We start from the raw sequence: 26486 nt of genomic DNA, 5'->3' as shown, positions 1-26486 counted from the left end.
CAGTTCTTGTAGTGGTGGCTTGGTAGTGGCAAATTCTGTCAGCATTTGTTGGTCTGAAAATGACTGTATCTTTCCTTCGTATATGATGCTTAGTTTCACTGGATACAAAATTCTTGGCTGATAATTGTTTTGTTTGAGGAGGCTGAAGACAGGGCCTAAATCCCTTCTAGCTTGTAGAGTTTCTGCTGAGAAATCTGCTGTTAATCTGATAGGTTGTCTTTTATAGGTTACCTGGTATTTTTGTCTCACAGCTCTTAAGGTTCTTTCCTTCATCTTAACTTTAGATAACCTGATGACAATGTGCCTAGGCAATGATCTTTTTTTGATGAATTTCCCAGGTGTTCTTTATGCTTCTTGTATTTGGATGTCTAGGTCTCTAGCAAGGCTAGGGAATTTTTCCTCAATTATTCCCCAAAATATGTTTTCCAAACTTTTATATTTCTTTTCTTCCTCAGGAACACCGTTTATTCTTAGGTTGGGTCATTTAACGTAATCTCAGACTTATTGGAGGCTTTGTTTATATTTTCTAATTATTTTTTGTCTTTGTAGGATTGGGTTAATTTGAAGACCTTGTCTTTGAGCTCTGAATTTCTTTCTTCTACTTGTTCAATTCTATAGCTGAGACTTTCCAGAGCATTTTGCATTTCTCTAAGTGTGTCCAATGTTTCCTGAAGTTTTGATAGTTTTTTGTTTTTGCTATTTCCTTGAATATTTTTCCCTTCACTTCTATCATTTTTTGGATTTCCGTGCATTGGGCTTCGCCTTTCTCTGGTGCCTCCCTGATTAGCTTAATAACTAACCTCCTAAATTCTTTATCAGGTGAGTTAGGGATTTCTTCTTGGTTTGGATCCATTGCTGGTGAGCTAGTGTGATTTTTTTGGAGGGTTTTGAAGAGCCTTGTTTTGTCATATTACTAGAGTTGATTTTCTGGTTCCTTCTCATTTGGGTAGGCTCTGTCAGAGGGAAGGTCTAGGCTGAAGACTGTTGTTCAGATTCTTTTGTCCCATGGGGTGTTCCCTTGATGTAGTACTCTCCCCCTTTCCTGTGTATATGGCTTCCTGTGAGCTGAGCTGCAGTGATTATTATCTGTCTTCTGGGTCTAGCCACCCAGCAAGTCTACCTGGCTCCAGGCTGGTACTGGGGGTTGTCTGCACAGAGTCATGTGATGTGAACCATCTATGGGTCTCTCAGCTGTGGATACCAGCACCTGTTCTGGTGGAGGTGGGTGGGGAGGAGGGGGGTGGGGAGGATGAAATTGACTCTATGATTCTTTGTGCTGGTTGGCCTCCTGCCAAGAGGTGGCACTTTCCAGAGAGCATCAGCTGTGGTAGTATGGAGAGGAACTGGAGGTAAGGGGGGCCCCAGAACTCCCAGGAGTGTATGCCCTTTGTCTTCAGCTACCAGGGTGGGTAGGGAAGGCCCATCAGGTGGGGGCAGGGCTAGGCGTGTTTGAGCTCAGGCTCTCCCTGGGCGGGTTTTGCTGTAACTGCTGTGGGGAATGGGCGTGAGGTTCTCCAGGTCAATAGACTTGTGTATCTAGGAGGATTATGGCTGCTTCTGCTGAGGTCATGCAGGTTGTCAGGGAAGTGGGGGAAAGCCAGCAGTCACAGGTTTCACCCAGCTCCCGCGCAATCTGACCGGCTGCTCTCAATCCCACCGTGCACCCTAACAGCCCCAAGTCTGTTTCCAGGCAGTGGGAGAGCAGGGCTTAAGAACTTTCCCCAGGCTACTCGCCTCCCAGCTGTGAAAGAAAAAGGTTTTGGTTCTCCCCCACCTGTGGAGTATGCACACCGGATTTGCATCATCCCCTAAGTGCTGACCAGGAGGCTTCTCGCCCCTGATCAGGAGGCTGCTCACCTGATTCAAATTGTTACAAAGTTCAGCTGGAGACTTCCTTGTCTCTTCGCCATTTTCTCCTGTGCCTCTGGCCGCCCTCCCCGAGGATCCCTGTGGTGCCAGGCAGGAATGGGCTGCCTGGGGGGTCCAGCAAGCTCCCAGGGCGTTTCCCACTGCTTCCTCTACCCCTGTGTTCCGCTCCGCTCTCTAAATTGACTCAGCTCCAGGTAAGGTCGGAAACTTCTCTTGCAAACTAGATCTTCAGTTTCCCCAGTGGGCGTGTGTGTTCAGGGGTGGAGGATCTCCCTTTCCCACGTCTGCAGTTTGGGCACTCACAGTATTTGGGGTGTCTCCCGGGTCCTGCAGGAGCAGCAGTCCACTTCCTTCAGAGGTCTGTGGGTCCTGGGGATTCCTAGTTTGTTCTTGCAGTTGTTTCAGTGGTAAAATTCACAGTGCGAGCCTCCACACGCTGCTCTGTCCGTCTGAATCGGAGATGCAATCTAGTCCTGCCTCTCGTCCGCCATGGTGATTCTTTGATGCTTTTTAAATGCTATTTTTCAAATTATATTTTCTATTTGTTGCCAGTATATATAATAATCTATAGTCATGCTTTTTCTAAAATGATAAGACTTTAGTAAGGAGCAAATATTTACTTCTAATATAGAATATTGACTGTTAATGGCATACATATTCAAAAGGTAACAATTAGAACAACACCTAAAATCCGCAACTGTTCTCAGCCTTTGCCTAGTCTGATTACGATTCTTGTTCCCCATTGAGCAGAAGCGTAACAATTCCTCTTTCCAAACGTCGTTGATGGTAGAAGATCCCTAGATCTGTGCATGATTTCCGAGATACTTTAAAAGTTGCTACAACTTTTAGCTGTTGTCTGTTCCATGTTGATGATGACCAGTGACCAGCTCTTGGTAGCTACCTAGATCCTTTTTGTATCTTCTCTTCCTCTTTGCCTGGGGTATTATTTTCTGTGTAGAAAGTCTACAGTTTTTTTCCCTCAGTAAGAAAAGATTAGGAGCTTCATTTTCATCACATGATCCTCCTTTGATCTAAGCAGATTTCTTTTTCATATACATCCTCTCTTTCTCACTGAAGTCTTTAAAATGCAAGCTTGTATATACAATATTTGTTTCATTTGAGTGTATATTATATATATTCACTGACTGTTTTAAGATTATCTTTTAATTCATTTTTTTTTCCTCAAAATATGACTGGGAACTACCTGTGTCACAACCAGTCATGGTGCTTGTTAAAAGTGCAGAGTTTTTAGTTTCTCTCCAGAGCTATGAATAAGCAATTCTGAAGATGGGGTTCAGGGACCATTTTATTTTATATTTTGTTTTGTTTTATTTATTTTTGAGTCTGTCTTTTAACTTTGAGATAGGTCTTACTCTGTTGCCTAGGCTGGAGTGCAGTGGCGCTACAATAACTCACTACAGCCTTGAACTGGGCTCAATTGATCCTCCCTCCTCAGCCTCCCAAGTAGCTATAAATCTTTTAAACAAACAAAAAAGACCAGTTGTTTGGAAGCAACTTATCCTGATTTATCAAAACTGTAGGCATGAAGAACCCTAAGAAGTGCCATTTAAGGCATTAGAAATAATTCCACATAGAAATTCATGCTTCATTTTAGTGGTGAGTCATTCCATAAACATCCAGTGCTTGAACTGGGAGGAAGTGAGAGATAGTAATGTGCTCTTTTCGGTGACTTAAAAACTGTTCTCTGCTGGAGAATGCTTGGGTTTAACGCTTGCCATCTTTTTTCCTATGAAGGGGGGTGAAGTGGATGTTGAGAAGTGCACTCAAATTCCCCTTCAGCACTGAGGGACTTTATTCCCCCATTGGTTGCCCTCTGATGAAGAAGGCCACTTTGCCAAGGTCATGACCCCTTCCTGAGGTAGCCTGCATCCAATGACAGGTTGATATCTGGTGTAAAGACCCAACCACCCGTCCCAACTCAGAACAACGTCACAGAACTAGTCCAGCCTCAGAACTGCCTGTGAGTCAGCTGAGGGCTTTCTTGAGATGGCATCTCTGCCCAGTTTCTCACTCTGCCCAATCCTGCTTCATTTCCTTATCCCATAGTTATCAATCACTCCCAGACAAACTTCCTGCGTGCTAACCTCTGACTCCAAGGCTGTTTCCCATGGCATCCAACCTGCAATATGGGGTATCGAGAAGGCATATTTTCATAGTTGTAGGGTGGAAGTCACAATTAGTGTACACAGTGGGTTTAAATACTGATAAGCATAGTAACGATTCCCAGTTGTAGAATATTAAAGAGACCCTAGAGATTCAGGAGTTATTTAGATCAGTAGTTCTTAAACTTGTACCAAGATATGTACCAGAATGTCTTCAACAGAGTGTTTTTTTTTTTTATTTAAGTTTTTAAAATATGATTTCCTCAGCTTTACTCCAGACTTTCTGAAGCATGATCTTTAGGGGTGGGACCCAAGATTAAAAAAAGAATTTGCGGCAGGTGTGGTGGCTCACACCTGTAATCCTGGCACTTTGGGAGGCTGAGGTGGGTGGATCACTTGAGGTCAGGAGTTTGAGACCAGCCTGCCCAACATAGTGAAACCCTGTCTCTACTAAAAATACAAAAATTACCTGGGGGTAGTGACGCAAGCCTGTAATCCCAGCTACTGGGGTGGCTGAGGCACAGAGAATTGCTTGAACCTGGGAGATGGAGGTTGCAGTGAGCCGAGATTACACCACTGCACTCCAGGCTGGGTGACAGAATGAGACCCTGTCTCAAAATAATAATAATAATAATAATATAATTTCTTGGTGATTTTGGTGAAAACAGTCTATAGATCAGCACTTTAAAAATGATTGGCCAGGAATAAAAAGTTTATAAGTGAGAAAAAATTACAACCCCAAGTGCCTAAGCCCTTATTTTTGCTACATGTATTTTTAATGACTGAAGATTAGGGTCCTACTGAACATGGAGACACGTAAAAAGTGCTGGGTAAATGGAATGAATGAGAGAACAAACCTGCCATCCTCATACAGTTTAATTATTGCCTCTCTTGTGGAGGTGGTCATGTCTAATAACCCATGGAACATTTAGACAAACATTAGCCGACTCCATGACCAATATAGGAAAAAACTTATACTAAAGCTGCTCCTGCAATGCACAGATTGCCTTAGGAAGTACTAGTGAGTTTTCCATCATTAAAGGCCATTCAAGCAGAATATGGATGGCCTGTTGTTCCTTCAGCAGGGATTTCTGCACAGGGAAAGAAGATTAGATTGTCTGGAAGAGTCTATGATGCAAAAGACAGATAGGGAATCTATATCATCAGAGAGAAGAGAGGACAATTTCAGTGGGAATGCTTAAGTAAGGCTTGAAAGCATTTAGCTATGATTTTTAGTACATCAATCTTGGAAGAGAGTATGTATGACCTTTGCTGGGCTTATAGAGAAAAAGGAATGAGTGCTGTGATAGTTCTTCAAAAAAAATTAACACTGGTTAATCTTACATGGAAGGGATACTATAGGAAGGCTCTGTGTGTGTGTGATACAGTATGAGTGGTCTCTTTCCCACCCCCTACCCAGGACAGTTCACATAGTCAAATTCCACTGGGACTCTAATTGAGAGAGCAAAGCTGTTTTTCTTAATGAAATTCAAGTTTTTCCCCCAGAGATGAGCTCAGAACAAAAATGGGATTATGTTGTCTTATAGAACAACTCAATACAGGTCACAGTGGGGTAAGTTTCACATACTTAATTGAATCTTTTTGTGAATGGCTTTCCTTAATGAATTTTTAATAGAAGATACAGTGTTTTCATTTAGTAGCAACAAAAAGAATTGCTTCATAAACATTTTAATAGAGAATTTATATATTGAAAGCTGTAATGCTTACTCAAGAGGTTATACCAGTTTATTCCCTAAAAGCAGATGGCATCAGTATGTGGCCTCCAGGTATTGTCCTTAAAGTCTCCAGTGTTCAAGTTGTGTGAATGGACAGAGGAGCTTGTTAAAATTCCTTTTTGAAAAGAATCCATTTGGGGAAGAAGTACATTATCAGGGTAATTTTTGAAGGCAAATATTCAATCATTTTGATTTAAACTTGGTGATCAGGAAACAAAGCATGCTGTAGTAGAATAATGAAACGATATTTCTGGAATTGGTGTTATTACATTTAACAAGTTGTGTGATCGTTAATCTCTTTTCTCTCTGAATACTGAAATCTTCTTGATATAGTTTGGCTCTGTCCCCACCCAAATCTCATCTTGAATTGGAATCCCCCGCTGTTCAGGGAGGAGGTTATTGGATGGGGGGTGGTTTCCCGCATGCTGTTCTTGTGATAGTGAGTGAGTGCTCATGAGATCTGATGGTTTTATAAGGATCTGGCATTTCCCCTGCTTGCACTTCTCTCTCCTGCTGCCATGTGAAGAAGATCTTTGTTTCCCCTTTGCCTTCTGCCATAATTGTAAGTTTCCTGAGGCCTCCCCAGCCATGCGAGACTGTGAGTCAATTAAAACTCCTTTGTTTATAAATTACACAGCCTTGGGTAGTATCTTTATAGAAATGTGAGACGGGACTTATACATTCTGCATCTGTGAAATATTAGGATAGCTAATCTTTAGGGGCACTTTCAGTTGTAAAATAGAACCTGATATTACCTGAGAATTTAGTTTAGGACTCATCAGCAAACCTACTTTCCTGGTTCTACTTATTACATGTAGATGAAAATCCATGAATCCATGCTCTTAACTACCTGTGCAAATGATGAAATCTCTATCATAGAGTTACTCTGAACATTAAAATGAAGAATGAGATAATATATTTAGAGTAATTAGCACAGTGCCTAGGTATAGCATAGAAAATGTGTAATAAATGTTCCCCCCAATCTCTTTATTATTTAGTTCTATAACCTCAGTGACAATGAACCTAGGTGCTTTCTAGGCATAAACACTTAATATTCCAAATTAAACATTTCAGGTTTTTTTTGGTGGTTATGACTGTAGTAAAATTAAAGCTAAAGTCCCTATTCTTCAAGGCTTTATTTGAAATTTAGTGGAACTTCTCTTATGGATAAATTGTATTGGTATTTATATTCAAATATGAAATGTTTTTCGTTAAATTTTTTTCACTGTAAAACTAACTTAAGGCCAGGTGCAGTGGCTCACACCTATAATGCCAGCAGTTTGGGATGCCAAAGCAGGAGGATTGCTTGAGCCCAGGAGTTCAAGGCTGGCCTAGGCAACGTAGCAAGATCATGTCTCTACAAAAAAATACAAAAATTAGCTGGGCATGGTAGTGTGTGCTTGTAGTCCCAGCTCCTTGGGAGGCTGAGGTGGGAGGATTGCTTGAGCCACAGAGGTTGAGGCTGCAGTGAGCCATGATTGCATTACTGTACTCTAGCCTGGGCAATCGCATTACCTTACTCTAGAGAAAGACCCTGTATCAAAAAACAAAAACAGAAACAAAAAAGCCTAACTTATATGTATAAAATAAAACTAGGAAGTAGGAAAAAATTTTTCCTCCCAAATATAATGGCCATTAATGTTAACATTTTAGTATATTTCTTTAACATTTATTTCATATTTAGGTTTTTTAAAACTTTGATTATACCATATGGTAGAAATAATTTAAAATTCTGTTTTTATCAACTAATAGTATAAGCACATCTCACATAATTTGGTATATTTACATACATTTTAATAGATGCAAACATTTTAACAATTGCTCTAAATGCTTATTTGTTTTTCAAATGACTTTTTTGGAATTTTCTACAGTTATATTGTCCCCAAATATAGATTTTACCTTTAATAAGGTTTTACCTTAATAACTTAATGTTCTCCAGAATTGTCAGTGGTTTGGTGTAGTTGAATCAAGGCTTCACAGGGTGGCAGTCAGAGATAACACAGGAGAGATAAAGTGGATCTTGATCACGAAGTCCCCTGAATGTTATGCTAATATTTTTGGGCTTTATTCTGTAGAAATGAAGAGATGCGAACAATGAAATTAAATTCTTACCTTACTTCATACACAATATCAATTCCATATGGATTAGGAATTAAATGTGAAAGGCAAAAATGTAATACAATTAGAAGAAAAGAGGACTACCTTTATGACTTAAGCATATGGAATAATTTATAAAACAAACATAAAAGACATAATCCATAGATTTTCACTAACAAATATTTATTGAATGCCTACTAAACCAGACACTATTCTATGTACTTTTGATGTATCAGGGGACTAAACAGAAAAGACAAAAATCTCTCCCCTCATGTAATTTTCTATTCTTAGGCTTTATAAAAAATAAACATAATATGTAATAAATTATATAGTATATAAGAAGAAGATGAAGCCAGATGTGGTGGCTCATACCTGTAACCCCAGTACTTTGGCACCCTGGGGTGGGCTGATCACTGGAGCTCAGGAGTTTAAGACCAGCCTGGGCAACATGGCAAAACCCTGTCTCTATGAAAAATACACAAATTAGTTGGGCATAGTGGCATGTGCCTGTAATCCTAGCTACTTGGGAGGTTGAGATAGGAGGATGGCTTGAGCCTGAAAGATCAAGGCTGCAATGAACCATGACCATACCACTGCTCTCCCGCCTGGGCAACAGAGCAAGATCCTGTCTCAATCAATCAATCCAATTAAAACGAGAAGGAATCTTAGATCTTCCAGGGCCTCACAAGTGTGTTCAGGAGCTGAGGGCATCACTTCCAGCTCTGGTGTTTTGGACCCTTTCCACAGCTTACTCAGGTGTGATGTATCCAGCTGGCAATCTGTTAGTTTAATGAGGTCGAGTTGCACTATATTTCACCTGTGGAAGGTATCCAAGTCACATGGTGGCAAATCTGTCTGCAGCAACCTCAACTCTTGCCTCCTCAGAAGAAAGAATTCAACTTCTCCTGGATATCTCTCCAAAACTCAGTCCTGGTTGTCTTCATTTTTCTATCAGTTTCTTTGTTTTAGTGCTCTGACTCCTGTTCCCTGGATGTAAGTACTATCTATATGTTGATGGTTTCCACATTTGGTTTCTGGCCCAGAACTTCAGGTTTATATATCCAACTGCCTACATGACAACTTCACATGGATGTACTATAAACATCTTAAACATCAAATATTCAAAACTCATTTCTCCCATCAAACCTACCTCAACCAGTCTTCCTCTATTCAACTGATGCCAATTCCATTCTACCAGTTACTCATAATTTGATTTCCTGTTGCAACCTGACTCCATCTCATGTAATTTTCCTCATCACGTTCCAGCTTCACTGGGCTGCTTTTTGTACTTCTTAACTCTCAGACAGATTCCCACTGAACAACCTTGGCACTGGTTGTTCCCACTGCTTGGAATATTCGTCCCTCAGATATCCATATGGTGACCTCCCTCACTGTTTTCAAGTCTTTGCTTAAATGCAATTTTCTCAATGAAGTCCTCTCTTACCATACAGTGGAACTTCACAGCCATTGATCATTATTGCCTAGGTATTTTATTGTGTGTTTTTAAAAAATTTTTTTTAGAGATGGGTTTTTGTCATGTTGTCCAGGCTGGCCTCAAACTCCTGGGCTCACGTGATTCTCCCGCCTCAGCCTCCTAAAGTGCTGGGATTACTGGCATGAGCCACAGCACCCGGCCTAGTGATTTTTTTTCCCTTTGTTTTAGAGCAGGAGTGGAAGTTTATTAAGAAGCTTTAGAACAGTAAGGAAAGAAAAGGAAAGAAGAAAAGTACACGTGTAAGAGAGTCAAGTGGGTGACTTTAGAAACCAAGCGTGCGGCTTGACCTTTTGACTGGGGGTTTTATACGCCAGCATACTTCCGGGATCTTGCGTTCCTCCTCTCCACTCCTGAGATCTTACTGGGAAGCTGCTGATCAGTTTCAGGTGTTTCCTATCTACATCTATTAGTAGACGGACTTTCTCTGGCACTGGCTGTGACCAATTATTACTTTACAGAGAGAGTTAACAACTGCCTGACCATCACCTGATGGTCACCCAGCACTCCAGGTGCGCGGGTGCGTGTACGCGCATGCGTATGCGCGCATGCGTATGCGTGTGCGTGTGCGCGCATGCGTGTGCGCCCTCTCCTGGCCTGCTCATACCTGACTAGCTATCCGCTGCACCATTTCCACCCTCGGGATTCCAAGACCCCAAATCTTTGGGGGAAAATGGGCCAAGGTCAGTCTTCTATAACTGCTTTCTGTTGACAGACGGGTGCTGGTGGTGGTTCTGTGGCTTTTGTCCTCTTGCTAGCTGTCAGGGCACCGTTGGTTCTGTGAGTTGGTGAAAGCAGTATTCATCCAGGTTCAAGGGAGACGGGGCAGAATTTCGCCTCTGTCGTGTCCCACTGAGAGGCAATCTAGAGGCCCCCTGTAGGCAGGTGACTCTTGAATATTCAGAGGACGGTATTCCTCACTGAGGACCGTCTGGAGCTTGATGGGCGCAACTTTGAGGTGAACAGACATTACTTTCTGCTTAAAGAGGAACCTCAGATCTTCCAGGGCCTCACAAATGTGTTCAGGAGCTGAGGGCGTCACTTCCAGTACTGGTGTTTTGGACCCTTTCCACAGCTTACTCAGGTGTGATGTATCCAGCTGGCAATCTCTGGTAGTTTAATGACATTGAGTTGCACTAAATATTTTACCTGTGAAAGGTATCCAAGTCACATGGCAAATCCGTCTGCAGCAACCTCAATTCTTGCCTCCTCAGAAGAAAGAATTCAGCTGAGGATCATAGGCAGAAAGAGAGACAGAGGCAAGTTTCAGAGCAGAAGTGGAAGTTTATTAAAAAGCTTTAGAACAGTAAGAAAAGGAAAGGAAGAAAAGGAAACGTGGCAGAGGGCCAAGCAGGTGCCTTGAGAAACTGTGTGTGCCCCTGGTGATATTTTAATTCTATAAATTATTTCTTGCTTATTAGCTAGAATATTTTTATAAAAATGAATGGCCCTTCATCAATTACTTGATTATCCTGAGGTATAATTTTTACAGCAAAGGTGGGATGAATACTTGATTCTTTTATGAGAAAGACTATTAACTATTGATTGAATATTTTTAATGATTATAAGATCATTCAGCCTTTCAACTCCCTTCAGAGTTATACTCTGATTTGTGACACATTTTCTTTTTCTTTTAATTTTAACCCCATAACCTGGTTACTATAATAATTTTAATAATTATATTTTATATTATTAAAATAGTTTTAATGTTGCATCTTCCTTACATTGGAGGTATTTCTCTTATAATCAGTAAAGGGCTGTTTTTGGCTTTTAACAGAATAATCAATTCCATATGTCTTTATTGTAATTACTGATATATTTGTATTCATTTCTATCATCTAATTTTGGGTTTTTAATATAGCCTGCTTTATTTCTCTGTTTTCTTCACTATTTTTGCCTACTTTTGGATTAACCTCTTTTTCTTTATTATTTCCCCCTCTATTAATAAAGATATTATACATATTCTTGTACTCTTTTTGTAGTTACCCTTCTGCTGAACATTACAAAGACACAGAATGCTTAAATTATGATCAACCTGCTTACAAATGAGTCTAGCATTTGTATTTCACTTCTTAAGAACTAAGATTTTAATATTAGTTTTCTTAAGAAGTAAAATATTAATATTTGAATCCCCAAATTAGATATTATTGCTATTGATTTATACGTGCTTTTTCAGATTCATCTCATGTTTACCATTTTCTGTGATTGCTAGCATATTTTGCATCTCAGACCTCCCTTAAATGCTGTTTTCTTTTTCATGAAGTTCGCATTTTAGACATTCCTCTAGTCATATCTGTTGATAATAAGCCCTTTGAGTTTCTGTTCTTTTGTAAATGCCCTTATTTCAACTTAATTTTGGAAAGATAGTGTTAATGGAAAATATAGTTTTACCTGAAAGTTTCTCTCCTGGCATTTTGAAGATATTTCACTATTCTTTTAGCTTCTGTTGTTGCTCTTGAGAGATTAGTCCTCAGTATGTTGTCCTATTGTAGGTAATATGATTTTTTTCCTCTCTCTGGTGGCCTGTAAAATCTTCTTTGTCTTGGAGTTTTACAAATTCACAACATGTGTTATAGTGTGAATTTCTTCCTTTATTTACCTTCTTTGGATTTGTCGTCTCTTGATTCTGAGGACTTATAATGTCCTTAAAAAAATTCTGGGAAATCATTAGCTTTTACGTTATTTAAATATTGTTTTCCCCTTTCTAATCTCTCTTGAAATTGTAATTATTAAATTCTTTGATTTTTCATCTCATGGTTTCTCTGTGATGTCTCTGTACATTTTCTTACTCTATTTTCTCTCTATTCTTCCTGTTTCTTAATCATCTTTTCTTTTTCATATTTTCCATCTGAGAAATTTCTAAATAATTTCTTCAAAAATATTTCCCAGCTCTCTAATTCTCCCTTCAGATTTATTTATCTATTTAACCTGACATTAAATTTCTAATTTCAATTGTATTTTCATTTGTAGAAGTTCTATTTGGTTCTGTCTTCAAGTCTGCATGATCAATTTTGATAGTCTCTTCTGCCTTAATTTATACATTTGTATAATTTTTTATGTATTTTTCTGTCTCTGGTTATTCAAAAATATGTAATTGCTGCATATATGATCCTACATCTTCTTGATTCTGCTGATTTTGAGTCATGATTGCTTGTTTTTCCATTGTGTTGTTTATTGTTGAGCTCCTAACCTTGAAATTTTATTTTTGGAAATTATTTGAGAGGTGAGTTTAAATGTGTTTCTCCAGAGATAATATGTGTTTGCTTTTGCTTTTGCCAGGTGCCTGGGGGGCACTACTGATCTAGGACTATTTTAAACTTACTTTCAGTTTGGAATTTTTCCAATGGCAGAGGCAATAGAAATTCTATTCTTGGTCCCATACAAGGGAAGGCCTGTAATTATAAGATCTTAGGTGAGAATTTTTATCCCTCTTCTCCCAGAGTCAAGGCTATGGCAGTAAACTTATTGTATCTTCCTATAAGGCTTTGCACCTAATTCACTCACTTATGCCTTTAGGCAGGATTATATGATCTGATTCTCCACTTTGTAAAAAATTAAAAAAAAAAAAATTCAGGCGTTGTCCTTTTCCCCTTGTGTGTAAGTTCCATTAAAACCCAATTTCCAGGCAACCAGGGATCAATCCAGCTGGATTCCTAATTTCATTTTTTTGAATTTCAAATTCCCACTTTCAAATTTTGGTCTCTTACAATCTATTTTTGTTCTGCCACCTTACTCATATGTTTTAAAAGTTGTTTTTGCTGAAACCATAAAGATTCTACATTGGCTTAGGCAAAGACTTCATAACCAATAACCCAAAAGCAAATGCAACAAAAACAAAGATAAATAGATGGGATTTAAGTAAACTAAAAATCTTCTGCACAGCAAAAGAAACAATCAGCAGAGTTAACAGACAACCCACAGAGTGGGAGAAAATCTTCACAATCTCTACATCCAACAAAGGACTAATATTCATAAGCTACAAAAAACTCAAATCAGCAAGGAATAAAAGACAATCCCATCAAAAAGTGGGCTACGGACATGAATAGGTAATTCTCAAAAGATGATGTACAAATGGTCAACGAGCATATGGAAAAATGCTGAACATCACTAATGATCGAGGAGATGCAAATCAAAACGACAATGTGATGCCATGTCACTCCTGCACGAATGGCTGTAATAAAAAAATAATAGATGTTGGTGTGGATGTGGTCAAAAGGGAACACTTCTACACTACTGGTGGGAATGTAAACTAGTACAACCACTATGGAAAACAGTATGGACATTTCTTAAAGAACTAAAAGTAGAACTACCATTTGATCCAGCAATCCCACTACTAGATATCTACCCAGAGGAAAATAAGTCATTAGATGAACAAGATACTTGCACCTGCATGTTTATAGCAGCACAATTTGTGATTGCAAAAATATGGAACCTGCCCAAATGCCCATCAATCAATGAGTAGATAAAGAAAATGTGAGATAGATAGATAGATAGATACTACTCAACCATAAAAAGGAATGAAACAATGACATTCACAACAACCTGGATGGAATTGGAGACTCATTCTGAGTGAAGTAACTCAGGAATGGAAAACCAAACATTGTATTTTCTCACTCATAGGTGGGAGTTAAGCTATGAGGATGCAAAGGCGTAAGAATGATACATTGGACTTTGGGGACTTGGGAGAAAGAATTAGGGGTGGTGAGGGATAAAAGACTACACATTGGGTATAGTGTACACAGCTTGGATGATGGGTGAACCAAAATCTCCAAAATCACCACTAAAGAACTTATTCATGTAATCAAATACCACCTGTTCCCCAAAAACCTATCAAAATAAAAAAAATTTTAAAAACGCATGCTTCAAATTTTTAAAAAAGTTGTTTTTGTATTTTATCTAGATAAACGTGGTATGGAAGAAATAAAAAATCTAAATAGATGAGAAACCATGGAAGAAATGTAATATTTTAAAGAACTATCTTAAAAAATGAATTCTAGATTCAGAAGATTTTGAGTGAGTACTAGAAAATTGTTATGAAACAGATACTCTTCATGTTCTATAAAATTTTCCAGAGCATAGGAAAAGAATATCCTAACACAAAACCCAGTGAAGATGTTCCAATAAAATTTCTGGGTCAATTTCCTTTGTGCATATTGACTTCGAAATCTTGAACAAAATTCTGTCAAGCAATATGTTAAAAAATAAATACAACATCAGGCTGGGTGCGGTAGTATACCTATAGTCCCAACTGCTCAGGAGGCTGAGGTGAGAGGATCACTTGAGCCCAGGAATTTGAATTCAGCCTGATCAACATAGTGACAGCCCATCTATTAAAACAAACGACATCTTTAAACAGGATTTATTTCAGGAACATAATCAGGGAATCTAACATTATAGTACAACATGTTAATAAAAATCTATATTATCTCAATAATTCCAGAAAAGGTATTGAGAATATTCAGCACACATTTAGCATAATTGTTTAGTTCCCGGGAGTAGAAACACTCACAGCATAATTAAATGTACTTATTTTGAAATCAATAATTAATGTATTACTTCATGGTAAGATATGGTTTAGAACTAAAGAAAAATGTCAAATTGGTGATTTCATTTAAGAATCATAATTTTTGTAGCTCAAAATGGGAAAAAATGGAATCACTAAATGAGAGGAAGGTTGTAGTTGGAAGAGAAAGCACTGGAGAACAGAACTTTGGGAGTGCCTGCAATGGGTAGGTAGAAACTGAGAAAATGTGGTGAAAGAGCTTGTGGTGAGAGAGAACCTGGGCAGTATAGCTTATTGGAAAATGTAGTGAGGAAAGTGTTTTAAGAATAAGACAAGGCCAAATGATGTAATACCATAGAGCAGTTGAGAAAGAGAAGGACGAAGGAAAAGCCATTGAAGTTGGCTATTAGGACGTTATTGGTGACTTTTCAGAGAGGTGTCTTAATAGAGAGCTCTGGATAGAATCCAGATTGTAGTTTATTGAGATGTAGCCTGAAAATGAAATACAGTCATTATAGACTTCACCTTGTTTAGTGGTAAAGAGTAGGAGAGCAACAGATGCACGTTAAGGACAAAAATAGACCTCAAGGTTTTGTTTTTGTTTTTTTGTTTTTGAAACAGGCAATGGTATTTATAGATTAAAAGGAAAGAAACTTTTTTTAATGGAGAGATTAAAGATTTTAATGAAATAAAGTCTTAGATATTTATAAAGTAAAAGGAAGGAAGCTTTCAGATGGAGAGATTAAAGACTTTGATAAAATATTGTTTTGGAGAAGTCAGGAAACCACAGGGTAAAGTACTAAGTAGTATGAATTAATCTTAATGGAAAGAGACACTATTTTCTAAGAAAGGAAGAAAGGAGAAAAGTATGTGTGAGCATACAAAGAAATTTAGGAGTGGGAGGAGGAAGGTTAAGGGAAATAATATTTAGCCTTGATTTCTGTGAAGTGAAGTCATTTATTGAGATTAAAGATAGCATGAGTAGGCTTTTAGTTACTTAAAAAATGTAGGAAACATTCTCTAATTTTCTTTGGGAGTGTCTGATAAGTTAATCAGGGATGATTAAAACACAACTTAGCAGAATTAAGTGATGAGCTGAAATGCAGTGTCATCTGAAATTTGTTTCTATTATGGTATAATTATATATATTTTAGGCCGGGTCTCCCAGAGAGCAAAACTCTGAAATAGAAATTCGTAAGCAGGAAGTTGACTGGAGAGTACTCTCAGGATTAACACCTGTGGTGGAAGAGAAGGAAGCAGGATTGTGCAAAAAAGAGTTGATTAGGTTATGATGCATTCTCAACACAGGCCAATGGTTGGGGTGGGTGTCCTGCAGATTCTTGTGTTGACGTGAGTGGGCCAGGCTGTTAAAAGCCATGTTGATCTATCATTGATGCAGGCAGCCCCTAGTAAGGAAGTGTGACTTGGCAAGGAACCTCTTCTTAGTTGAGGGCTGCTAGCTGGCAACACTTCTGCATCAGGGAAAATAAATCTGAGCACCGGAGGGACTGGGTTCCATATCACAGCATACACTTTGGACCACCCCTTCTGCCACTCAAAACCAGTTTTATTTTCATATAACTTCTGGGAGCAGGTCCTCTATGACTGTGCTGGGCTTCTTTCCATGGGAGAAGCTTACAAGAGGAAAGTTAGTGGGATGGAACTGCTGTCTCTTTCACTGAGCTGGGTTTGAGTGGCAATGGATTTTAATCAACTCCTTTCTCTGTTATCCATGATAGGTTCCCCTTGTCCTCAGCTTGCATCTCTTTTGGTTTTAGTGGCTTATCTTTTGGGATACTTAGGTCCTCATCTCTGAGATATCTGAGCTCCTGGTTACCATGCCCCTTTCAAGCAATAGCTGCTGGACTCACCAATTTACCTTCAAATTTGGACAAAGCACACATTCAGAGATGCCCAGATGGATTAGCTGGATGCCAAATATTATATTCCTTCCCACCCTCTTTCTGATAATCAGAGTCAATTATTCTTGACAGGACAATGTTTGTTCTTCTTGTATACTGCTTCCTTGGCATGAAGATTCCAAAGTGCCTGATTATCAACCATAGATTAAAAATTACTGGGTCTTGGCCAGGTGCAGTGGCTCATGCCTGTAATCCCAGCACTTAGGGAGGCCAAGGTGGGTGGATCACCTGAGGTCAGGAGTTCTAGACCAGCCTGGCCAACATGGTGAAACCCCATCTCTACTGAAAACTACAAAAATTAGCTGGGCATGGTGGCAGGCGCCTGTGATCCCAGCTACTCAGGAGGTTGCAGCAGGAGAATCGCTTGAACCTGGGAGAAGGAGGTTGCAGTGAGCTGAGATCGTGCCATTGTACTCTAGCCCAGGTAGCAGAGCAAAACTCCATCTCAAAAAAAAAAAAAAAAAAAAAAAAAATTGGGTCTCCTTTGGGATCCAGGAACCTCTAAACCTACAGAAACCAGCATTGCAAGGATGGGAAGTACAAGTTCCACAGATGGGGCACTGGGATTAGGATTAAAGGTAAGTAGAACAACTCCTACTTCAACCCCTTGGTTCCCAGATCACTGAGTTCCTCCCTGTCTTTAGGAGACAGAGTACCATATAAGGGTCACTGATTTGGAGTACATGGAGTCCTCACAGATGGTGCCCTATCCTTGCAAGGTATTGTCTCTGAACCGGAAGCTCAGCTGTGACATTAACAGCCTCTTGGTTGCTCTGTTAGGCCAACAGCTTCTGGATGGTATGGTTGGTAGTGGTATAGGGAATTCCACTGCCACACTTTTGCTGTGAAGTGGGTCTCTGAGTCTACTGTGAGTTACGTGTTGGCAGATCATATACACTGAAAACCCTCATATGATGATATTAGCTCTTGCCCTGTAGGCACAGAAGTCAAACTCATACTCATATTATGTGGCTATTGTAGTCAAAATTAATCACCGTCCTCTTCAAAGTGGAAAGGGTTCATTGTTTCTATTTGCTATCAGATGTCTGGTTGGTTTCTTTGAGAAATGGAGTTTAGTATTGGTGGAGGGTTGCACATTCTGCAGTGGCAGAACGTAGGTTACCCTTGGCGAGTGGGAGGCATCCTGTTGGAGCCTTCATAGTCTCCTTCTACTATTGCTACTACATTTATACACCCATAATTCAATACTGGGCGGGCCAGTGACAGACTCTGGCTGATACCATCTGGTTGACTGATTCTATTTGGTTGTTGAATTGTCTTTCCTGTGTTGAATGCTCTTTGGAGGGCATTAATAATGCAAATATATTTACGCTTAATGCCCATTCCTGTAAGTATATCCAAATGCCTTTTCCTCTCTAAAGATTTTCTGATCCTTCAAATTTTCTGCAATCAGCTGTTTACCAACTGGTAACTGTTTACTAACTGGCCAAGCCATATGCTGCTGCCCACTTCTCTTTTTCACACAAAGTATATGACCAGGCACACTGACTGCAGCTTTGTCTATTAGGATTTCCTTTCACTGCTGTCTTTTAAGATCACCCTGTTATGCAGCTGCAGTCTATTTTTTACTGTCTGTCACAGAGTGAGCTGGCTATCTGTGAACCAAGCTCAAATTTGATTCCTTCATCAATCGTCATCCACTGGGTAAGCTGAAACTCCAGTAAACAGTAGCAGATGATAAGGAGCATCTGGGGCACAAGTAACATTCCACCAGCCCTGCTTTCTCCTAATCCTGGATGGACCATTTCCATCTAACTCTGGGACAAGGTGGCAAATGTATACTGTTGTCCATTCTCAGTGAAGTAAAACTTCTGATTCTCCTTTCAGGTAAGTATGGAAAAGAATAAATTCATCACATCAAAGTCAGATATCACATCTGACACAGCATCTTCAAAGACAGCCTTCAGGATCGCTCTAGGATTTGTACAAACTACACTGGTAAATTAAATGAAGCTATAGGATGGGGAGCGTTAGCCCTGCAGGTCTTTAAAAATGCAGTAACCTCTATCATTCTGTTAGGGACATGATACTATTTTAACTGGCCATCTTGGCCAGAGAGTGGGCAAGGCAGTTTCAGAGACTTTCACTTGGCCTTCCTTTTCACTACAATAGTGCTTGCTCCATAGGCCAAGGAACAAACATTGGGCTTCTGCAAACTACCAACTGTATTTTAATATATTTGAGGACCAGGGAAATGACCATTGTGCAGATCCGTGAACCCACTGGACCTGTATAAACTGGAATGGGCCAACATTGTATTTATTACCTGGCCTCAGATACCATCCTCTAACCGATTAAAGTATTGTGATTCCCTGGGTACAGATGTTGTCTCAGACTCTATCCTACAGTCCTCAAAATGTTCCAGTATTTCCTTTTCCTCAACATATGATTGCCCAGATAAATGGTGGAAGCTCCTTTGCAGAAAGGCTAGGAGAATTGTTGCCATTTACAATTGTCGTGTTGCAGGGTTCTTCCTCTTGGAAACCTAGCCTCTACTCCAGTGAATATAGTGAGTCTGAAAACAGGACAAGGGATTGTGCCTTTTTATTCAGTTGGCTGCCCTCAGTGTCCTGATCCTTCATCTTAGTTGTTTATATTTTTTGCTTGTACAGATTGAACAATGATCTTTTTGGCACCCTATCTACTTTGCTTCAAGGGATGCATGTTTTATGAACCATCTCCATAACTCTGTGTCCACCTAGCTTGTCACTAATTATTAAAATTACCTAATTCACCTCTGGTGAATAAGCGGTGCCACCTGGCCTTTATTATTTTGAGATTATATCATTCCCATTACTAGCAATGAACCCAGTTTTGTAACTTCTTCCTGTACCATCAGCCATGGCCTATGGATGAGTGCCACCACTGTGCTTCTCAGTGACCCTGGTGTCCCTCTTACCAGTACATATTTTATTTCTTTGGTAAATGGAGTAATGCTTGGGTCTTTCCACAGATAATAGTTACTTGGTGGGTTTTCTGACTTCATCTCCTCTTGCATCCTCACTTCTCAGAGCCACATGCCCCTTCTGCTATCTGACATGGGAGTTCTGACAAATCTACTTTACTGAGTGTGGGTCATCACTTTCTATAAACTTCTGAGAACCATACTTGCAGCATAGTAGTACCATGTCCAAGAGCACTGCCAGAATATTAACTTCTATATCCTAAGCAAAGCATACCAATGTTGATGATCTCTTCCATATGTTCTGGCCCCACCCCCATGGATTTTTGTATTTATTCTCCTTGCTACTGACAATACATGTAGGCTAGGTTCCACAGTTCCTTTGGGATATAGTCTCTTTTCTCCTTTAGCAAGTCTGGCTTTTCCCTGGATGAGAAATGTTGTGACTTAATCCTAGTTGTTGACTTTATAGCCGGGGAAAGTGGAGAGACATCTTGGAGTAGGAACATGTGTTTTCTTGCACAAGGGAGGCCTCCACGTTGTCTTTGAGCAAGGCAGAAGTATTTATCCTTAAGAGGGAAGAGTGTATGCCTCTCTAGTCTTGGAAAACTCAGAGGAATCTGGAGATTTCAGATTTGTAATACATCAACCCTGATGACTCCAATTCTGTATCTTAGATGCTCATTTTTTTTGCTCTTCATGGTCTTGACCTTGACATAGCAGATTTACCTAGGTTGAGAATTTCACTTTCTTTGGAATTTTGCTGAGTACTGGGCCTGTTTCTTAGCTTTCTCTGCCCTCCAGGTTCAGGAGATAAAATTCTCTTTAGTAAAGGAACCAAGATGGCTGACTAGAGACAGCCAGGGGGAAGCTCTCCCATTAAGTGATGGGACATCTCTGGAAGACTAGCACACTCTGAGCAGGTCCTCAGAGGGAAGGCATTGAGAAGAGATGGAGGGAAGATGCAGATGCTGGGCCGGAGGAGGAGGAGCTGGGAATTCTGCACAAGGCTACTGAGCGCTGGAACTTGTTCCTGACCCCCACAACTCCTGGTGAAGGAATGAGTTGAACAGGCGAGGAGCAACCCACTCTTGCCATGGACCTCCAGAATCCTGGCAGCAGGAGATCCCGTGACTCCTGTGGACACTTGAGCTGGCAGAGAGAGCTGCTTAGAGAGGTGGTAGGGGCAGGACCATAGCCAGTAAGAAGCCCAGACGGTTGCCACTCATGGGGCAAAGTGGGAATGTCTGCAATAGAGTGAGACCAGGGATGCCCATCATCCAATGCTCACCATGCTCCTCCAGGACACTTTAGCCTAGGATGACTGTCAGACCTGGACAGAGTAGGGTAGCCTGGCTCATGAGATGGGGCCATGAGCACCTCACTGTCTGATGACCTCTCCTGGGGCCCCAGCCTGCCCATGCCTGCTTGCAGCGTGGCCTCAGATGCCCGACTGGGGTTCTTCTTTGGGTCTCTTCTCATAGCTCCTTTGCCAGCAGACCTTCCTGACCATTAGAGAGCTCCAGCATTGTGGCACCTGCTGACATTGTGGCACCTGCCGACACACCCTCCCCTGACTGCAGCTTCCCCTTGCTGCTTTGCCAACATGCAGTTGCCCATGGCTACCACTTACTGCTTTGCTGGTGCATGGGCAGACCTTGCCTCCCCTCCCTGGCTGGTGTATGTGCACACCCCATCACATCACTGCTGCTGGTGGTGGTACATCATACCAGCCACCCCACCCACTGATGTGCAGGCACCTGGTTATGCTGCTGCCACAGGTGCAAACGTGTGCACTGATGCTGGCAACCCTGCACCCCCTCGCACCACCACTGCCACTGGTGCAAACGTGTACATGGATGTCAGCAGCTCTGCCCCCACCAGCACCCTGCCCCTGCCACAACTGTTGATGGTGCAAGGGTGAATATAAATGCTGGGAACCCCATCAGCGTGCTGCTCCCACCACATGCTGCTGCTGCCAGCGTGAATGCCCATAGGAATGCCACAGCCCCACTCCTGCTGGTAACCTGCCCCAGCCAATGTGGATGCACCCCACTGCACTGCTGTGGTTGCTAGCAGGTACAAGTGAGCACAAATCCTGCTGCCACTATCCTGATGAAGCTCTTTATCCAGCACCCTTCATTGGAGTTTTGTGGCCAGGGGGCCATGAACGCTTCATCCCCTGCCCCTTGGTGCAGCAGGTTCCTAACCTTGAGGGGCTGGAGAACAAAGCTGGGGGCCCAATATCAGCCTCCTAGGGATAGAGCACACAGCACAGGAATGGTGAGCTGAGCCTTGGCCTCCTAAAATCTTCCAGAAATGAAGGCACCCTAATGAACCCACCTTATACCATAATCAAACAGCCAAGGATATAAAATAAAAGCAAAAAAACCCCCAAAAACCCCATCCAAAGGACAATAACTTCAAATATTGAAGGAGCACCAGCCCATAAATATGAGAACTCAAGAACTCTGGCAACTCAAGAAGCCAGAGTGTCTTCTTACCTTCAAACAACCGCACTAGCTCCCCATCAATTGTTCTTAACCAGGCTGAAATGACTAAAATGACTGAAATTGAATTCAGAATATGGAAAAGATAAAAGATCATTGAGTTGAAAATCCAAGGAATCTAAGAAATACCATAAAATGATACAGAAGCTGAAAGATGAAATGGTCATTTTAAGAAAGAAACTGATCTGATAAAGCTGATAAACTCACTTTAAGGATTTCATAATACAATTGCAAGTATTAAAAGCAGAATCTACTGAGTGAGGAAAGAATCTCAGAACTTGAAGACTACTCTGAAATAACTCAAAGATAAAAAAGCAAAAAGAAGAATAAACAAAACTTCAGAGAAATACGGGATTATGTAAAGAGATCAAATCCATGACCCCTTAGTGTCCCTGAAAGATAAGAAGAGAGAGAAATTTACTTGGAAAATATATTTGATGATATTATCTCTGAAAATTTCCCCTATCTTGCTAGAGAGACCAACATTTAAATTCAGGAAATGCAGAGAACCCCTGCAAGATATATACAAGGTGACCATCCCCAAGACACATAAGCAGATTCTCCAAGACCTAAATGAAAGATAAAAAAATGTTAAAGGCAGCTAGAGAAAAGCAGCAGGTCACTTAAAGAGGGAAACCCATCAGGCTAACAGTGAACCTTTCAACAGAAACCCTACAAGCCAGAAGAGATTGGTCATTCCTAAGAGAAATTCCAACCAAGAATTTCATATCCAACCAAACTAAGCTTCATAAGCAAAAGAGAAATAAGATTCTTTTCAGACAAGCAAATTCTAAGAAAATTTGTTGCCACCAGACCTATTTTGCAAGAGGCCCTTAAGGGAGTACTAAATAACAAAAAGACCATTACTGGCCACCATGAAAACACACTTTAGAACATGAGCACTAAAATAAACAAAACCAAACAACAACAACAAAACACACAATCAAGTCTGTATTATAACCAGTTGACAACAAGATGACAGCATCAAATCTGCACATATCAATATTAACCTTGAATGTAAATGGCTAAATTCCCCAATTAAAAGACATGGAGAGGGAAGTTTGATAAGGAAGCAAGAACCAATTTTGTGTTGTCATCTATCTGTACATGCTACTTACTCTACAATTGACCACCCAATCAGACATAAAACAAGCCTTAGCAAATAGAAATTGTATCAACCACACTCTCAGACCATAGCGCAATGAAAATAAAAATTAGTACTAAGAAGATCTATGAAAACCTTACAATTACATGGAAATTAAACAACTTATTCCTGAATAAGTTTTAGATAAACAATGAAATTAAGGCAGAAATAAATTCTTTGAAAATAATGAAAGCAAGATACAACATACCAGAATTTATGGGACTCAGCTAAAGCACTGTTGAAAGTTTATAACACATAAGCACTCACGTCAAAAAGTTAGAAAGATTTTGTATAAACAACCTAACATCACACCTGGAGGAGTTAGAAAAGAGCAAACCAACCTCAAAGCTAGCAGAAAACAGGAAATAACCAACATCAGAATTGAACTGAAGGAAATACGGACACTAAAACTAAAAAAAAAAAAAATTCAATGATTTTAGACGCTAGCTAGACTAAAAAGAAAAAGATCTCCCCGGCCAAAATGCAATCAGAAATGACAAAGGGGGCATTACCCACAGAAGTACAAAAAACCCTCAGAGACTATTATGAGCACTTCTATGCACACAAACTACAAAACCTCAAAGAAATGGATCAATTATTGGAAAAGTACAACTTCCAATGATTGAACCAGGAAGAAACTGAATCTCTGAACAAATTAATACTGAGTTCCAAAATTGAGTCAGTAATTAAAAGCCTACCATCCAGAAAAAGTCCAGGCCTAGCCATATTCACAGCTGAATTCTACTAGACATATAAAGAAGAGCTGGTGCCATTCCCATTGAAACTATTTCGAAAAATTGAGGAGGACTCCTTCCTAACTCGTTGTTTGAAGCCAGCATCATTCTGATCCAAAAACCTGGCAGAGACACAACCAACCAACCAACCAAACAAACAAAAAAAAAACTTCAAGAAAATATCCTTGGTGAACATCAATGCAAAAATTCTCAACAAAATACTAGCAAACTGAATCCAGAAGCATATAGAAAAGCTTATCCAGTAAAGTCAAGTAGGCTTTATCCCTGTGTTGCAAGATTGGTTCAACATGTAAATCAATAAATGTCATTCATCACATAAACAGAACTAAAAATGAAAAACGATCATCTCAGTAGATGCAGAAAAGACTTTTGATAAAATTCAACACCATTTCATGTTAAAAACTCTCAAAAAAAAAAAAAAAAAAAAAACTAGGCATGGAAAGAGTATACCTCAAAATAAGAGCCATCCATCACAAACCCACAGCCAACATCATACTGAACAAAAAAGCTGGAAGCACTCTCCTTAATAATCAGAACAAGACACCATGCCTATTCAACATAGTATTGGAAGTCCTAGTCAGAGTAATCAGGCCAGAGAAAGAAAGAAAAGTCATCCAAATAGGAAGAGAAAAAATCAAACTCTCTCTGTTTACAGATGATCTGATTCTATACCTGGAAAACCCCGTAGTCTCTGCCCAAAAGTCCCTTGATCTGTTAAACTTCAGCCAAGTTTCAGGATGCGAAATCAATGTATGAAAATCAGTAGCATTCCCATACACCAACAACATCCAAGCTGAGAGCCAAGCCAAGAATGCAACCCCATTCACAAAAGCCACAAACAGAATAAAATACCTAGGAATACAGCTAACCAGAGAAGTGAAAGATCTCTGCAATGAGAATTACAAAACACTGCTGAAAGAAATCAGATGATACAAATGGAAAAATATTCCATGCTCAGAGATAGGATCTGACAAGAATCAATCTTGTCAAAATAGCCACACTGCTCAAAGCAATCTAAAGATTCAGTGCTATTCCTATCAAACTACTAATGACATTCTTCACAGAATTAGAAAAAAACTATTTTAAAATTAATATGAAACCAAAAAAGAGCCTGAATAACCAAAGCAATCCTGAGCAAAAAGAACAAAGCTGGAGACATCACACTACTCAACCTGAAACGATACACAATGCTACAGTAATCAAAATAGCATGGTACTGGTACAAAAATAGACACATAGAACAATGGAATAGAACAGAAAGCCCAGAAATAGAGGTACACATCTACAAACATCTGATGTTTGACAAAGTCTACAGAAACAAGCAATGGAGAAGGACTCTGTATTCAATAAATGGTACTGGGGAAACTGGCTAGCCATATGCAGAAGATTGAAACTGGACTCCTTTCTTATATACCATATACAAAAATCAACTTGAGATTTATTGAAGACTTAAATGTAAAATCTAAAACCAAAAATCCTAGAAGAAAACCTAGGAAATACCATTCTGGACACAGACCCTGGCAAAGATTTCATGATGAAGAGATGAAGATGGTAAAAATAATTACAACAAAAACAAAAATGGACAAGTGGGACGTAATAAACTAACTTCTGCAAAACAAAAATAAACAAGCAAAACCTATCAACGGAACAAACAGGCAACCTACAGAATGGGAGAAAATATTTGGAAACTACATATTCAACAAAGGGGTTATATCCAGAATCTATAAGAAACTTAAACAAATTTGCAAGCAAAAAACAACCCCGTTGAAAAGTAGACAAAGACATGAACAGACACTTTTCAAAAGAAGACATACCTGTGGTCAACAAGCATATGAAAAAATCTTCAACATCTCTAATCATTAGAAAAATGCAAATCAAAACCACAATGAGATACTGTTATATACCAGTGAGAATGGCTGTTATTAAAAAGTGAAAAAATAACAGATGCTGGTGAGGTTGTAGAGAAAAGGGAATGCTTATACACTGCTGGTGGGAATGTAAATTATTAGTAGTTCAGTTGTTGTAGAAAGCAGTTAAGCCTTTCTCAAAGAGCTTAAAAGGGTATATACCCAGTAATGGGGTATATTACACAGGCATGTATATATATATGCACAATGGAATACTGTACAGCCATAAAAAAGAATGAGATCATGTCCTTTACAGCAATATAGATTTTTTTTGGAGGCCATTATCCTAAGTGAACTAATGTGGGAACAGAAAAGGAAATACCACATGTTCTCAAGTATAAGTGGGAACTGGAGGCCATTATCCTAAGTGAACTCATGCAGGAACAGAAAACCAAATATTACATGTTCTCACTTATAAGTGGGAGCTAAATATTGAGTACACATGGACACAGAGATGGGAACAACAGACACCTGGGCCTACTTGAGGGTGAAAAGTGGGAGGAGGG

The 26486-nt window shown here is 39.8% G+C and overlaps 1 long non-coding RNA gene across 2 annotated transcripts in view; it reads left to right on the top strand.

Annotated features, from left to right (window-relative positions):
* The first annotated feature begins 1305 nt into the window (after window positions 1-1305).
* Window positions 1306-26486, top strand: part of LOC105481291 (uncharacterized) — a 426102-nt gene continuing 400921 nt past the window's right edge. Inside the window, exon 1 of one of the 2 annotated variants that reach the window (XR_011609297.1) lies at window positions 1306-10000. This is a non-coding gene — a long non-coding RNA (uncharacterized lncRNA). The remainder of the gene's footprint in view (window positions 10001-26486) is intronic. The other variant, XR_986883.2, reaches the window with a different exon arrangement.

The sequence above is a fragment of the Macaca nemestrina genome, chromosome 10 (assembly GCF_043159975.1).
Source record: "Macaca nemestrina isolate mMacNem1 chromosome 10, mMacNem.hap1, whole genome shotgun sequence".
NCBI classification, from domain to species: domain Eukaryota; kingdom Metazoa; phylum Chordata; class Mammalia; order Primates; family Cercopithecidae; genus Macaca; species Macaca nemestrina.
This window is presented reverse-complemented; position numbering and strand designations above follow the sequence as displayed.